The sequence below is a fragment of the Oncorhynchus clarkii genome, chromosome 17 (assembly GCF_045791955.1).
Source record: "Oncorhynchus clarkii lewisi isolate Uvic-CL-2024 chromosome 17, UVic_Ocla_1.0, whole genome shotgun sequence".
NCBI classification, from domain to species: Eukaryota; Metazoa; Chordata; class Actinopteri; order Salmoniformes; family Salmonidae; genus Oncorhynchus; species Oncorhynchus clarkii.
The window spans coordinates 46,377,829-46,392,023 of NC_092163.1; the positions used below are offsets into that span (position 1 = coordinate 46,377,829).

The following is a 14,195-nucleotide window of genomic DNA, read 5'->3' on the forward strand; positions in this document are numbered from 1 at the left end:
CACCATGACGCCTGTCGTAAAGTATTCTAGAAAGCCTGTTCCTAATCATTGGCACAAGGTCAGACAAGTACACTCCTCTTAAATGTACATTTTAGCAACAACATCTACTCAATTTAGTCTCATTACAGTCCAGTTTGTCATAGCCCATCTTTGGTAAAGCTTTCCCCACATGACAAAATGTTGTTTTTAAGAGGACATGTTAATGTAAAAAGATGGGCCCAGGACAGCTTTTACAGCTGCAGTGGCTTAAGATATCAGCTATCAATGCCATTAAATGCTCAGATGTATTACCCGTGGTAGGTAGCACCACACTTTGTTTAGCTATTACCTACATCCACTTCAAAAGGGGCATTTCAACAGCCTGATGGACAAGCCCAACGATGGGGAGAAAAAGTCTTCTAAATATCAGTGCCCAGGGGTTTTCAACATCAAAGCCCTGCACCACCGAGTAGAAAACAGGCTGATATTATGCATCTTGTAGCCTGAACTAGACTCCAGCTCTGTCGCTGCCAGAAATAGACACGCACTAAAACCAACCAGATTTGACAAAGAAAAACATCCCGTGTCTTGTTAAAACACACATTGTTTTGTCTGTCTTCCGATGCAGTTTTCTCTAGGATTTTTTTCAGCAGCGGTGGCAAAGACAGCATGGGGAGGGGGGTGAGGTTTGTGCTCTTTGCTGCGGGGGTCAGGGCACATGCATCCTGGGAGATTTTTTTTTTGTAGAACGACTGAGAAGGTCACTTCTGGTGACTTTTGAAAAATACATTCTACTCCAAAATGCAACTATGTTGACACCATCTGAAATACACTGCTCAAAAAAATAAAGGGAACACTTAAACAACACAATGTAACTCCAAGTCAATCACACTTCTGTGAAATCAACCTGTCCACTTAGGAAGCAACACTGATTGACAATAAATTTCACATGCTGTTGTGCAAATGGAATAGACAACAGGTGGAAATTATAGGCAATTAGCAAGACACCCCCAATAAAGGAGTGGTTCTGCAGGTGGTGACCACAGACCACTTCTCAGTTCCTATGCTTCCTGGCTGATGTTTTGGTCACTTTTGAATGCTGGCGGTGCTTTCACTCTAGTGGTAGCATGAGACGGAGTCTACAACCCACACAAGTGGCTCAGGTAGTGCAGCTCATCCAGGTTGGCACATCAATGCGAGCTGTGGCAAGAAGGTTTGCTCTGTCAGTGTAGTGTCCAGAGCATGGAGGCGCTACCAGGAGACAGGCCATTACATCAGGAGACGTGGAGGAGGCCGTAGGAGGGCAACAACCCAGCAGCAGGACCGCTACCTCTGCCTTTGTGCAAGGAGGAGCAGGAGGAGCACTGCCAGAGCCCTGCAAAATGACCTCCAGCAGGCCACAAATGTGGATGTGTCTGCTCAAACAGTCAGAAACAGACTCCATGAGGGTGGTATGAGGGCCCGATGTCCACAGGTGGGGGTACAGCCCAACACCGTGCAGGACGTTTGGCATTTGCCAGAGAACACCAAGATTGGCAAATTCGTCACTGGCGCCCTGTGCTCTTCACAGATGAAAGCAGGTTCAGAGTCTGGAGACGCCGTGGAGAACGTTATGCTGCCTGCAACATCCTCCAGCATGACCGGTTTGGCGGTGGGTCAGTCATGGTGTGGGGTGGCATTTCTTTGGGGGGGGCCGCACAGCCCTCCATGTGCTCGCCAGAGGTAGCCTGACTGCCATTAGGTACCAAGATGAGATCCTCAGATCCCTTGTGAGACCATATGCTGGTGCGGTTGGCCCTGGGTTCCTCCTAATGCAAGACAATGCTAGACCTCATGTGGCTGGAGTGTGTCAGCAGTTCCTGCAAGAGGAAGGCATTGATGCCATGGACTGGCTCGCCCGTTCCCCAGACCTGAATCCAATTTAGCACATCTGGGACATCATGTCCCACAGACTGTCCAGGAGTTGGCGGATGCTTTAGTCCAGGTCTGGGAGGAGATCCCTCAGGAGACCATCCGCCACCTCATCAGGAGCATGCCCAGGCGTTGTAGGGAGGTCATACAGGCACGTGGAGGCCACACATACTACTGAGCCTCATTTTGACTTGTTTTAAGGACATTACATCAAAGTTGGATCAGCCTGTAGTGTGGTTTTCCACTTTAATTTTGAGTGTGACTCCAAATCCAGACCTCCATGGGTTGATAAATTTGATTTCCATTGATCATTTGTGTGATTTTGTTCTCAGCACATTCAACTATGTAAAGAAAAAAGTATTTAATAAGAATATTTGTGATCCCTTTATTTTTTTGAGCAGTGTATAACAGATGAGCACCACTACACTATAGGGAGATGAGAAAGCAATGGCTGTTTGCTTGTGGCTCTCATTCACCACACTGGTCGCTCGGTTTGCTACAAATATACATCGTGACTTGTCACTGATCTTCAAAGGATAGTACAAGATTTGGGAAATTAAGCATTTTCTCTACTAACAAAGAGTCACTAACTCATGGATACCATTTTTGTCTGCGTGCAATTTGAAGGAAGTTGAAGGTAGTTTTGCGAGCCATTGCTAACTAGTGTTAGCGCAATGACTGGAAGTTTATGGGAAAAGCTAGCATGCTAGCTGTTCCTGTAGACCAGCGGTAGGCAACTGATTCAGCCACAGGACGATTTTTGATGGACGGAAGGTCGGGGGTCCGTAACAGTTATAATAATTTATACACTGCAAATTGACCACCACCAAACTCAAAAAAAGATTGTATTTGAAAGTAATCATTTTACACCTCGATTGCATTGAGACACAATCACATGGCTCTTTTATTCGTGGGAATAGTAGGTGAACAGATTAACTAAATTAAACAAAGTTTTAGCTGAATTTCTTGTGATTTTAATATTTTTTACCAAAAAAATCCCCCCCTCGCCTGTTGCTGACCACATCTGTAGACATCCAGCATGCTAGCTGTTCACATAGAGGTCCAGTTATTGTGCTAATGCTAGTTAGCAACTTCTTTCAAACTGCATGCAAAGACATAACAATGACTAAAAAAAAATATTTTTTTTTAAACAGCTTAAATTTCCAAAACATTGCACTATTCCTTTAAAAGCTGCAGCTAAATGAATATATGGGAAACTCCACTATAGGGTGGTATTCTCTGGTGTTACTGCCAGAAAAATCTAAACATTGTCATTCATCGACATTGTATTCAGATGCCTACGGACTGAGAATCTTTCTGCGCATTTCTTTACAGAAAATGTGAATGCAATCACACACACAATCTGTGGTAGTGAGAAACAGCAAGTTTCATACATCCACATCTCTGGCAGGCTCAGTCCTCCCACTCAGGAGCCCTAGAACCTGTACGTGGGCTGGGGTTGGTTTAGCACAGCTCCCCGATCTACTGCAGATACAACAGCACCAGCATCAGGTATACCCCTGCTAGCCTCCCTATTCTAAATCCACAGGGATTCTTTGCTCCGCACTCGGCTGGCGTCGTGTGACGACAGATGAGAGTGCGCGTCAAAGCAGTAGAAATCAGTGCCAACAGCGGGCATTTTACTTGGGGAACCACACAACACATAATCAAGCAGTGCTTGTCACTGCACTGGGCAGATGCCAAATAGCTGTAACCAAAATGTTTTGTTGAGTATTGGGCGGTAGGGGGAGAAGAGAAGGGTAGGGGGCTTTTTAGAGGAGGGGGGGCTGTTATACAGCTCAGTTCATGCTTTTGTTCACATTTGGCATGAAATACATTGCAGTTATAAAGTTAATTTCCTGCAATTGTACACATTTTGCCATCATGCTATCTTGGCCCCCCAAAACTTCAGAATTGTTTTCTTTGCGTGCCTGTTCAGTAATCCGGCCCTGACTCTGGCTGGAGATCAGATGGTGTGTGGACATGGTTTAAAAGTGTCTGTTTGCTTGCCTTGGTTCTCTGAGGACACCTGAGTTTCAATACAGATATTTTCACAGCAAACAATTTCAGGGACCATGAACTAATAAATTCAAGCATTTCAGTTGATGATCAATTGATTCTACTGAAAAGACAAAGTTAAATTCATAATCTGCAGTAGTAGCCTAATGATCAACTCTTAAATGGTCTGTGAAAACACTTGTTTACTTTGAGGAAAATGTAATTCCATTCGTAACACCTCTAATAACAAGCTGGATCCAATTCAATACTGCCTTTTGATAAAGTATTTCCTCTTCTCTCAAATCAGGCAATAATATCCATACATGAGGAGACTTGCCTGGTAGGAAGGATAGGGGATAGGAGAATTTAGCTGAATGAGAACACCAAGTCAAACAACAATCAGTGATGAGACTTGGCTTGGAATGATGAATGGGGCATTGTGCAACAGGCTGCCTAAACAGGCTGTGAAAAAGCTGCAGAAAAATACTTAGAAGAATTTAGTCCAAGACTGGCAAGTGCAGGACAGCTCATCAGAGCACATTCAGATACTCTGACTTCACTATAACCCACCACATCCACAAATGAAAGAACAAGAAAAACAGACCTGTAAAGTTAACCACACTGTTATACACAAAAGCATATGCTAATGAACCATGTTTCACTGCTGCATACAATTACACAAACGGTTTATAAGAACACATCAAAAGCGTTGGGGATTCTTTGTGAGGGTTTAATTCTCAAAGTCATTTCTATTTTTTCATTTCACAGACAACATGTTTTTCTTGTCAGTGCATTTGTGGCCAAACATCAACAACAACATGAAAATAGACGCCGGAAGACAAGGCACATGTAATGGCTAACTTAACCTTGCCAGACAGGAACTCCTGCCATGACACATCATCTGGGCCACAATGCTGCCATTGTCTGGGAGTATAAATAAGAGAAGTCCATTCCCAGTCCCAAATGGGAATAACTAGGGCCTATTAGAGCTCTGGTCAAAAGTAGTGCACTACATCGGGAACAGGGTGCCATTTCGGACACAATCGTCCATTCCCAGTCCGAAAGTCACTGACTAGAGGTCTTCACAGATCCATCCACCTGTACCCGAATACTCAAGACCCAAAGCAGGACCGGATCCAGAATTCTAAATAATGTCACGGGTCTGATCTGATTTTCACAGGTCTCGGGTATGTGTAATTTTAACCGACTTGTCCAGAACGGCCGTACAGATTCGAACGAGACCACTGCAGTAGAAAGAGAAATTGTATTATTTATGCTGCTGCTCATGCTTTTTCATGAGAGTGGAGCGTGACGTGTGTAGCTTATTGTTGGCCAATCATAAGTCAAAGTGGCAATAGGCTACAGTCAGAGCCTCCATGTGTGGCAAAAGTTAGGAGATACAGTGGGGCAAAAAAGTATTTAAATAAGCCACCAATTGTGCAAGTTCTCCCACTTAAAGATGAGAGAGGCCTGTAATTTTCATCATAGGTACACTTCAACTATGACAGACAAAATGAGAAGAAAAAAAATCCAGAAAATCACATTGTAGGATTTTTTATGAATTTATTTGCAAATTTTGGTGGAAAATAAGTATTTGGTCACCTACAAACAAGCAAGATTTCTGGCACTCACAGACCTGTAACTTCTTCTTTAAGAGGCTCCTCTGTCCTCCACTCGTTACCTGTATTAATGGCACCTGTTTGAACTTGTTATCAGTATAAAAGACACCTGTCTACAACCTCAAATAGTCACACTCCAAACTCCACTATGGCCAAGACCAAAGAGCTGTCAAAGGACACCAGAAACACAATTGTAGACCTGCACCAGGCTGGGAAGACTGAATCTGCAATAGGTAAGCAGCTTGGTTTGAAGACATCAACTGTGGGAGCAATTAATAGGAAATGGAAGACATACAAGACCACTGATAATCTCCCTCGATCTGGGGCTCCACGCAAGATCTCACCCCGTGGGGTCAAAATGATCACAAGAACGGTGAGCAAAAATCCCAGAACCACATGGGGGGACCTAGTGAATGACCTGCAGAGAGCTGGGACCAAAGTAACAAAGCCTACCATCAGTAACACACTCTACCGCTGACTGCAGTCTCCACAAAGGAACCTCTACGATAACAGTTTGAGCCACAGCACTAGTCAAGTCCAGTACAAATGGTACTGCAGCTGTCAGCTCCACTTTGTGAATGGACTTCTGATACGCTACATGGCCATAAGTATGTGGACACCTACTTACACGAACATCTCATTCCAGGATCATGGGCATTAATATGGAGTTGCCCCCCCCTCCAACTAAATGCTGGAACATTGCTGTGGGGACTTGCTTCCATTCAGTCACAAGAGTATTAGTGAGGTCAGGCACTGATGTTGGGCGATTAGGCCTGGATCGCATTTAGCGTTCCAATTAATCCCAAAGGTGTTCGATGGGGTTGAGGTCAGGGCTCTGTGCAGGCCAGTCAAGTTCTTCCAAACCGGTCTCGACAAACCATTTCTGTATGGACCTCGCTTTGTGCACGGGGGCATTGTCATGCTGAAACAGACAAGGGTCTTCCCCAAACATTTGCCACAAAGTTGGAAGCACAGAATCATCTGAACTCAGCAAAGAAAGAAATGTCCCCTCACTGTCAACTGTGTTCATTTTCAAACTTAACATGTGTAAATATTTGTATGAACATAAGATTCAACAACTGAACAACAAGTGCATCTCCTCCTTATGGACTGCACCAGATTTGGCAGTTCTTTCTGTGAGATGTTACCCCACTCTTTCAACAAGGCACCTGCAAGTTCCCGGACATTTCTATGGGGAATGGCCCTAGCCCTCCGATCCAACAGGTCCCAGGCGTGTTCAATGGGATTCAGATCCGGGCTCTTTGCTGGCCATGGCAGAACACTGACATTCCTGTCTTGCAGGAAATCACACACAGAATGAGCAGTATGGCTGGTGGCATTGTCATGCTGGAGGGTCATGTCAGGATGAGCCTGCAGGAAGGGTACCACATGAGGGAGGAGCATGTCTTCCCTGTAACGCACAGCATTGAGATTGCCTGCAATGACAACAAGCTCAGTCCGATGATGCTGTGACACACCGCCCCAGACCATAAAGGACCCTCCACCTCCAAATTGATCCCACTCCAGAGTACAGGCCTCGGTGTAACGCACATTCCTTCGATGATAAACGCGAATCCGACCATCACCCCTGGTGAAACAAAACCACGACTCGTCAATGAAAAGCACTTTTTCCAGTTCTGTCTGGTCCAGCGACGGTGGGTTTTTGCCTGTAGGCAACGTTGTTGCCGGTGATGTCTGGTGAGGACTTGCCTTAGAACAGGCCTACAAACCCTCAGTCCAGCCTCTCTCAGCCTATTGCGGACAGTCTGAGCACTGATGGAGGGATTGTGCGTTCCTGGTGTAACTAGGGCAGTTGTTGTTGCCATCCTGTACCTGCCCCGCAGGTGTGATGTTCGGATGTACCGATCTTGTGCAGGTGATGTTACACAGTCTGCCACTGCGAGGACAATCAGCTGTCCCCCGTCTCCCTGTAGCGCTGTCTTAGGCATCTCATAGTGCGGACATTGTAATTTATTGCCCTGGCCACATATCATCACCTCTCCTCATACCTCTTATCAGCATGCCTAAGGCACGTTCACGCAGGAACTCTGGGCATCTTTCTTTTGGTGTTTTTCAGAGTCAGTAGAAAGGCCTCTTAGTGCCCTAAGTTTTCATAACTGTGACCTTAATAGCCTATGGTCTGTAAGCTGTTAGTGTCTTAACGACCGTTCCACATGTCCATGTTCATTAATTGTTTATGGTTCATTGAACAAGCATGGGAAACAGTGTTAAAACCCTTTACAATGAAGATCTGTGAAGTTATTTGGATTTTTATGAATTATCTTTGAAAGACAGGGTCCTGAAAAATGAGATGTTTCTTTTTTTTTGCTGAGTTTAGAATGCCATTGTATGCTGTAGCGCTGAGGTTTCCCTTCACTGGAACTAAGGGGCCTAGCCCGAACCATGAAAAACAGCCCCAGACCATTATTCCTCCTCCACCAAACTGTACAGTTAGCACTATGCATTCAGGCATGTAGTGTTCTCCTGGCATCCGCCAAACCCAGATTCGTTCCTTGGACTGCCAGATAGTGAATCGTGATTCATCACTCCAGAGAACACGTTTCCACTGCTCCAGAGTCCAATGGCGGCGAGCTATAGACCACTCCAGCCACCGCTTGGCATTGCGCATGGTGATCTTAGGCTTGAGTGCGGCTGCTCGGCCATGGAAACCCATTTCATGAAGCTCCCGACAAACAGTTATTGTGCTTCCAGAGGCAGTTTGGAACTTGGTAGTGAGTGTTGCAACCGAGGACAGACTATTATTACGAGCTCCGCACTTCAGCACTTCTGCGAGCTTGTGTGGCCTACCACTTTGCGATTGTGTCGTCGTTGCTTCTAGACGTTTCCACTTCACAAGAACAGCACACTTACAGTTGACCGGGCAGCTCTAGCAGGGTAGAAATTTAACTAACTGACTTTTAAAAGGTGGCATCCTACGGTAGTTCCACGTTGAAAGTCACTGAGCTCTTCAGTAAGACCATTCTGCTGCCAATATTTGTCTATGAAGATTGCATCACTGCGTGCTAGAGCTGTATGCTAGTACCTAGAGCTGGCAAGAATGGTGTTAATTTTCTCAGTTCACTGACTAGCTCGACTAAAATCTTTAAAAATTAGGGTATCAATGAAATTCTTGAACCAAAGCAAGCAAACATGACTGATATCTATCATTTAATTTTAAATTAAGGAAATCATTAAGAGCTGAGTCAATATTCTACATGGGGAACAATGTGCATGGCATGAAACACTAAGTCCAGCATAGTGAGGATACCGTCTGAATACTAACTCAGAATTCCAGTAGTTGACAGATGGCCATGTGCTTACAACCACAATGGTGGGGGAAACCACTAAGCACCAATAAGAAACCAGAGTCCATGAAGGACAAGGCTAAGAGGTTATTAAGAGAAACAGTATGTGTGTGTGTGTGTCTAGGTTGGAGGAGGCAAATCAGACAGTCAGTACATGTCAGGACCTATGTGCCTGGGCAATAAGGGAGGGAATTGAAAACAGATGCCCAGTAAGCCTGAGAGAGACATTCTTAATTTAGTAGGCTTCTCCCTCTGCCCATAACGAGGACTATGCAGTCTAGACAGCCATCTTGTTCAATGTGAATTCAAAACAAAAAGCCCTACTCCTTTTCCATCCTAGCACAACTTTCCCCCACACATTTGAAGAAGAATCTCAGCCAGGGCTCTTCTCTAATGCCTAAAGGCAAATCTATCAAGTCGGCAATGCTAATCTCGTTAACTGTTAACTTCTTTGGGACTGGGGGGCAGTATTGAGTAGCTTAGATGAATAAGGTGCCCAGAGTTAACTGCCAGCTACTCGGGCCCAGTTGCTAATATATGCATATTATTAGTAGATTTGGATAGAAAACACACTGAAGTTTCTAAAACTGTTTGAATGATGTATGAGAGTATAACAGAACTCATATGGCAGGCAAAAACCTGAGAAGAAAATCCAACCAGGAGGTTTGTAGTTTTTCAACTCATTGCCTATCGAATACACCGTGTCTATGGGGTCATATTGCACTTCCTAAGGCTTCCACTAGATGTCAACAGTCTTTAGAACCTTGTTTGATGCTTCTACTGTGAAGTGGGGGCGAATGAGAGGGGATTGAGTCAGAAGTCTGGCAGAGTGCCATGAGCTTACCACGCGCGTTCACGTGAGAGTTAGCTTGCATTCCATTGCAATTCTACAGACAAAGGAATTCTCCGGTTGGAACAATATCGAAGATTTATGAAGATTGATTCTATACTTCGTTTGACATGTTTATACGAACTGTAATATAACATAGTCTGAACTTTCGCATGGACTTGCCTGTGCGTCGTGAGTTTGGACTGTGTACTAAATACGCAAACAAAAAGGAGGTATTTGAACATAAATGATTAACTTTATCGAACAAATCAAACATTTAATGTGGAACTGGGATTCCTGGGAGTGCATTCTGATGAAGATCATCAAAGGTAAGTTAATATTTATAATGCTATTTCTGACTTTTGTTGACTGCACAACATGGTGGATATCTGTTTGGCTGTTTTGTTGTCTGAGCGCTGTACTCAGATTATTGTATGGTGTGCTTTTTCGGTAAAGCTTTTTTGAAATCTGACACAGCGGTTGTATTAAGGAGAGGTGTATCTAAAGTTCCATGTATAACACTTGTGTTTTCATCAACATTTATGATAAGTATTTCTGTAAATTGATGTGGCTCTTGGCAAAATCACCGGATGTTTTGGAACTACTGAACATAACACGCCATTGTAAACTCAGATTTTTGGATATAAATATGAACTGTATCGAACAAAACATACATGTATTGTGTAACATGAAGTCATATGAGTGTCATCTGATGAAGATCATCAAAGGTTAGTGATGAATTTTCTCTCTATTTCTGCTTTTTGTGACTCCTCTCTTTGGCTGGAAAAATGGCTGTGTTTTTCTGTGACTTAGCTGCTTACCTAACATAATCGTTTGGTGTGCTTTCGCCGTAAAGCCTATTTGAAATCAGACGCTGTGGCTGGATTAATGAGAAGTTTATCTTTAAAATGGTGTAAAATACTTGTATGCTTGAGGAATTTTAATTATGAGATTTGTTGTTTTAAATTTGGCACTTTCACTGGCTGTTGTTGAGGTGGGACGCTACCGTCCCGAATATCCCAGAGGTTAAGTGGGTGCCATGGTTTATGTTTTCTCCTCTCATCCTGGGTCTCATCTTAACAAGATACGGTGACCATCCTCACCTGTTGGAGCGTTGAGTGGGCACCTCACTCGCTCTCTCAATCTCACGTTTCAGACCATGGCATCAGTTCCCCTGTAAAGACAGAAACTGTCAAGGCATCTTTGGGTCAAACACTGGTGCAAAGCCTAACAGTGGGAAAGTATCATTAGAGGAACTGTAAAATATAGTCAAACATTCCACCTTTAAATGCTTCTCCACCCCTATAAAATCCCTTCCTTGAGAAGTTCCCTTTATCCTTGTCTTGATGTTAATAACCAGTCAAATACAGACAACCTGCTTTCATGCAGACATTCCTTCTAAAACTGTTTTAATTGCATCTCAGATTGGTTTCAATCTTGCAGAACGCTTTTAACTGACATCATTTGAGTGTATTGAATTTCTTATTTTATAGACAGAGGGATTCTGTCTTGCAATTCTTATTGATGTGGGAATGTAAAAACTGCAAGACAAAATACACATTTTCAAAGGCATCCTGACTAAAATAAAGGATAATACTGTCTGCTGGTGATACTGCTGAGGAGCTCAGCTACTCAAGCAACCACTGACGTACCTAATCTGTAAAAGTTAGGAGAGACTTCAGATAACTGATCCTAAAGACCCCATAGCCTACCATGTACTGGCCCTAACTACAAATCCTGAGTGGCAATGTTACAGGAAAATGAGTTAATCCTTTGTTTTCAGGACTCATGCATGATCCTGGCTCTTCACATAGTATGACAGGTAGGTAGGTCTGATAGGTTACTGAGTGACACGTCCCCAGCTTGCAAATATCGACCTTCTGTAGAATGATGGGGACAGAGAGTCCCCCCTCAGACAGATGAGGGTGGTTTCAGTGTGTCACACAAGGCAGCTGGATACATTGTTACAAATGTATCCAGCATCAATTACTGCTGACCACCACCACCTTGTAAGGCCAGTGTAATTAAGACAGAATGGGCTGCAGCCACAATGCATTGCTTTAAAATGACATTCCTGCTCTTAACGCTGTATTTTCAGAAACCTGGCCAAATTGTGAAACGGATATTAATAATCATTTTATAAACCATGATAACCTCACATGTAGCCTAGTGAGCGTTGATAATTTACTAGCAACCAAAGGCAGTGGGACTGTAAATGAGCCACATCGGATGGCAAAGCATGTAAATCCATTTACTAATTTGAGAAACACAGCTACCTTGAATTAAATTGTAGCCAGCGCTCAACATAACTTCTGGGCATTCATATTTCAACAATTAAATCCCATCCAAGTGAATAAAATCCTAACTGTATGAATTTATAGAACGTATTCGTCTCAAGAGTGAATCACCACACTGAGCAAAAAAAAGCCTACACACGATATTCCATAGGAGAGCGATTTGTTCATTCGCAAACATCTATTTTTCACTAGGCTACTGCCGATGTGCTTTTTGGTCTGCAGGCGCGCAACAGTGACTACAATATAACGACAAAATTCTATAATTACTCAAAATGGTTCATTTACTGATAGTAAATAGTTCATGTAACTGCGGTTACCTACCCCATGGCCTGGACCGGATCGCCGCCGTTTGATACTTCCACCAATGCAGCATCTGTGGTAAGACGATACATCACCACGCCTCGTAGGCGGGACATAAAGTATATGTCCATGGCTACTGCACAAGAATCCTGTCTTTCACATAAATTCAACATTTTGATTTTAATCAGTGCATGTGCAGGGCAATGCACACATTAACATTTAATACATATCATAATGTGACATGTACATGTTATAATTGATCTCATGACACCATATTAAAAAAATATTATATCTACCAAGGAAAGGGGGGGATCTAAAACAGCATTTACTACAGACATGTATGTTTTTATTTTCCATCCAGACAACAGATAGTGCACATACAGTGCCTCAGAAAGTAATCACAGCCCTTTACTTTATCCACATTGTTGTTTTACAGCCTGGATTTAAAATGGATACAATAGCGATGTTGTGTCACTGGCCTAGATACAATACCGCATATGTCAAAGTGGAATTAGGTTTTTAGATTTTTTTTAAAATTACACATTTAAAAAAGCTTTAGTATCTTGAGCCAATAAGTATTCAGCCCATTTGTTATGGCAAGCCTAAATAAGTTCAGGAGTAAAAATATACTTAACAAGTCACACAAATTGCATGAACTCCCTCTGTGTGGAATAATAGTGTTTAACATAAGTTTTTAATGACTACCTCATCTCTGTCAAGCACTGAATTTCAAACAAATGAAACCACAAAGACCAGGGAGGTTGCCTCGCAAAGGGCAGCTATTAGTAGATGGGTGTAAAAAAAAAAAAAAAAATTTTTTTAAAGCAGACATTGAATATCCCTTTGAGCATGGTGAAGTTATTAATTACACTTTGGATGGTGTATCAATACAACCAGTCATTACAAAGACACGGGAATCCTTCCTAACTCAGTTGCCAGAAAGGAAGGAAACTACTCAGGGATTTCCCCATGAGGCCAATGGTGATTTTTTTAAAGTTAAAGAGGCCTCCCAAGAAGCAGTGCGGCTTGGCGGGGTCGTGTTTTGGAGGACACATGGCTCTCGACCTTCGCCTCTCCCGAGTCCATACGGGAATTCCAGCGATGGGACAAGACTAACAATTGGATATCACGAAATTGGCGAAAAATGAAATAAATGTTGAGAGTTTAGCGCTGTGATGGGAGAAAATTGAGGATGGATCAACAACATTCACAATACTAAACCTAATTCAGAGTGAAAAGCAAGCTTGTACAGAATAAAACATGCATCCTGTTTTCAACAAGACACTAAAGTAATACAGCAAAAAATGTGGCAAAGCAATTAACCTTTGTTGTGTTTGGGGCAAATCCCATACAACAGAGTACCTCTCCATATTTTCAAGCATAGTGGTGGCTGCATCATGTTATGGGAATGCTTGTTTTTGTTAAGTGGTGAGGGTTTTTATTAGGATAAAACAAAAATAATACATGGAATTGAGGCAAAACACAGGCAAAATCCTAGAGGAAAACTGGTTCAGTCTGCTTCCCAACAGACACTGGGAGATTAATTCCCCTTTCAGTAGGACAATAACACAAAACACAAGGTCAAATCTACACGGGAGTTGCTTACCAAGAAGACACTGAATATGGCTGAGTTACAGTTTTGACTTAAATCTAGTTCAAAATCTATGGCAAGACCTGAAAATGGTTGTCTATCAATGATCAACAACCAAATTGACAGAGCTTGAAGAATTTTTAAAAGAATATTGAGCAAATTTTGAACACTCCAAGTGTTCAAAGATGATAGAATTACCCAGAAAGACTCGGATGTAATCACTGCCAAAGTTGCTTCTACAAAGTATTGACTCAGGGGTGTGAATACTTATGGAATTCACATGTACTATATATACACAAAAATATGTGGACACCCCATTCAAATGAGTGGATTCAGCTATTTTAGCCACACCGGTTGAAGTGTAAG

At 42.9% G+C, this 14,195-nt stretch overlaps 1 protein-coding gene across 4 annotated transcripts in view; it reads right to left on the bottom strand.

Moving 5' to 3' along the window:
• LOC139370943 (engulfment and cell motility protein 2) overlaps positions 1-12,301 on the bottom strand; it is a 33,539-nt gene extending 21,238 nt beyond the window's left edge. For 3 of the 4 annotated variants that reach the window (XM_071110859.1, XM_071110858.1, XM_071110856.1), the window contains exons 1-2: positions 12,260-12,294; positions 10,745-10,815 (exon numbers count right to left, since the gene is read on the bottom strand). The gene's annotated coding sequence lies outside the window, so the exon portion shown is untranslated. Of the gene's footprint in view, positions 1-10,744; positions 10,816-12,259 lie in introns of all 4 variants that reach the window. The other variant, XM_071110857.1, reaches the window with a different exon arrangement.
• Between the last annotated feature and the right edge of the window lie 1,894 nt (positions 12,302-14,195).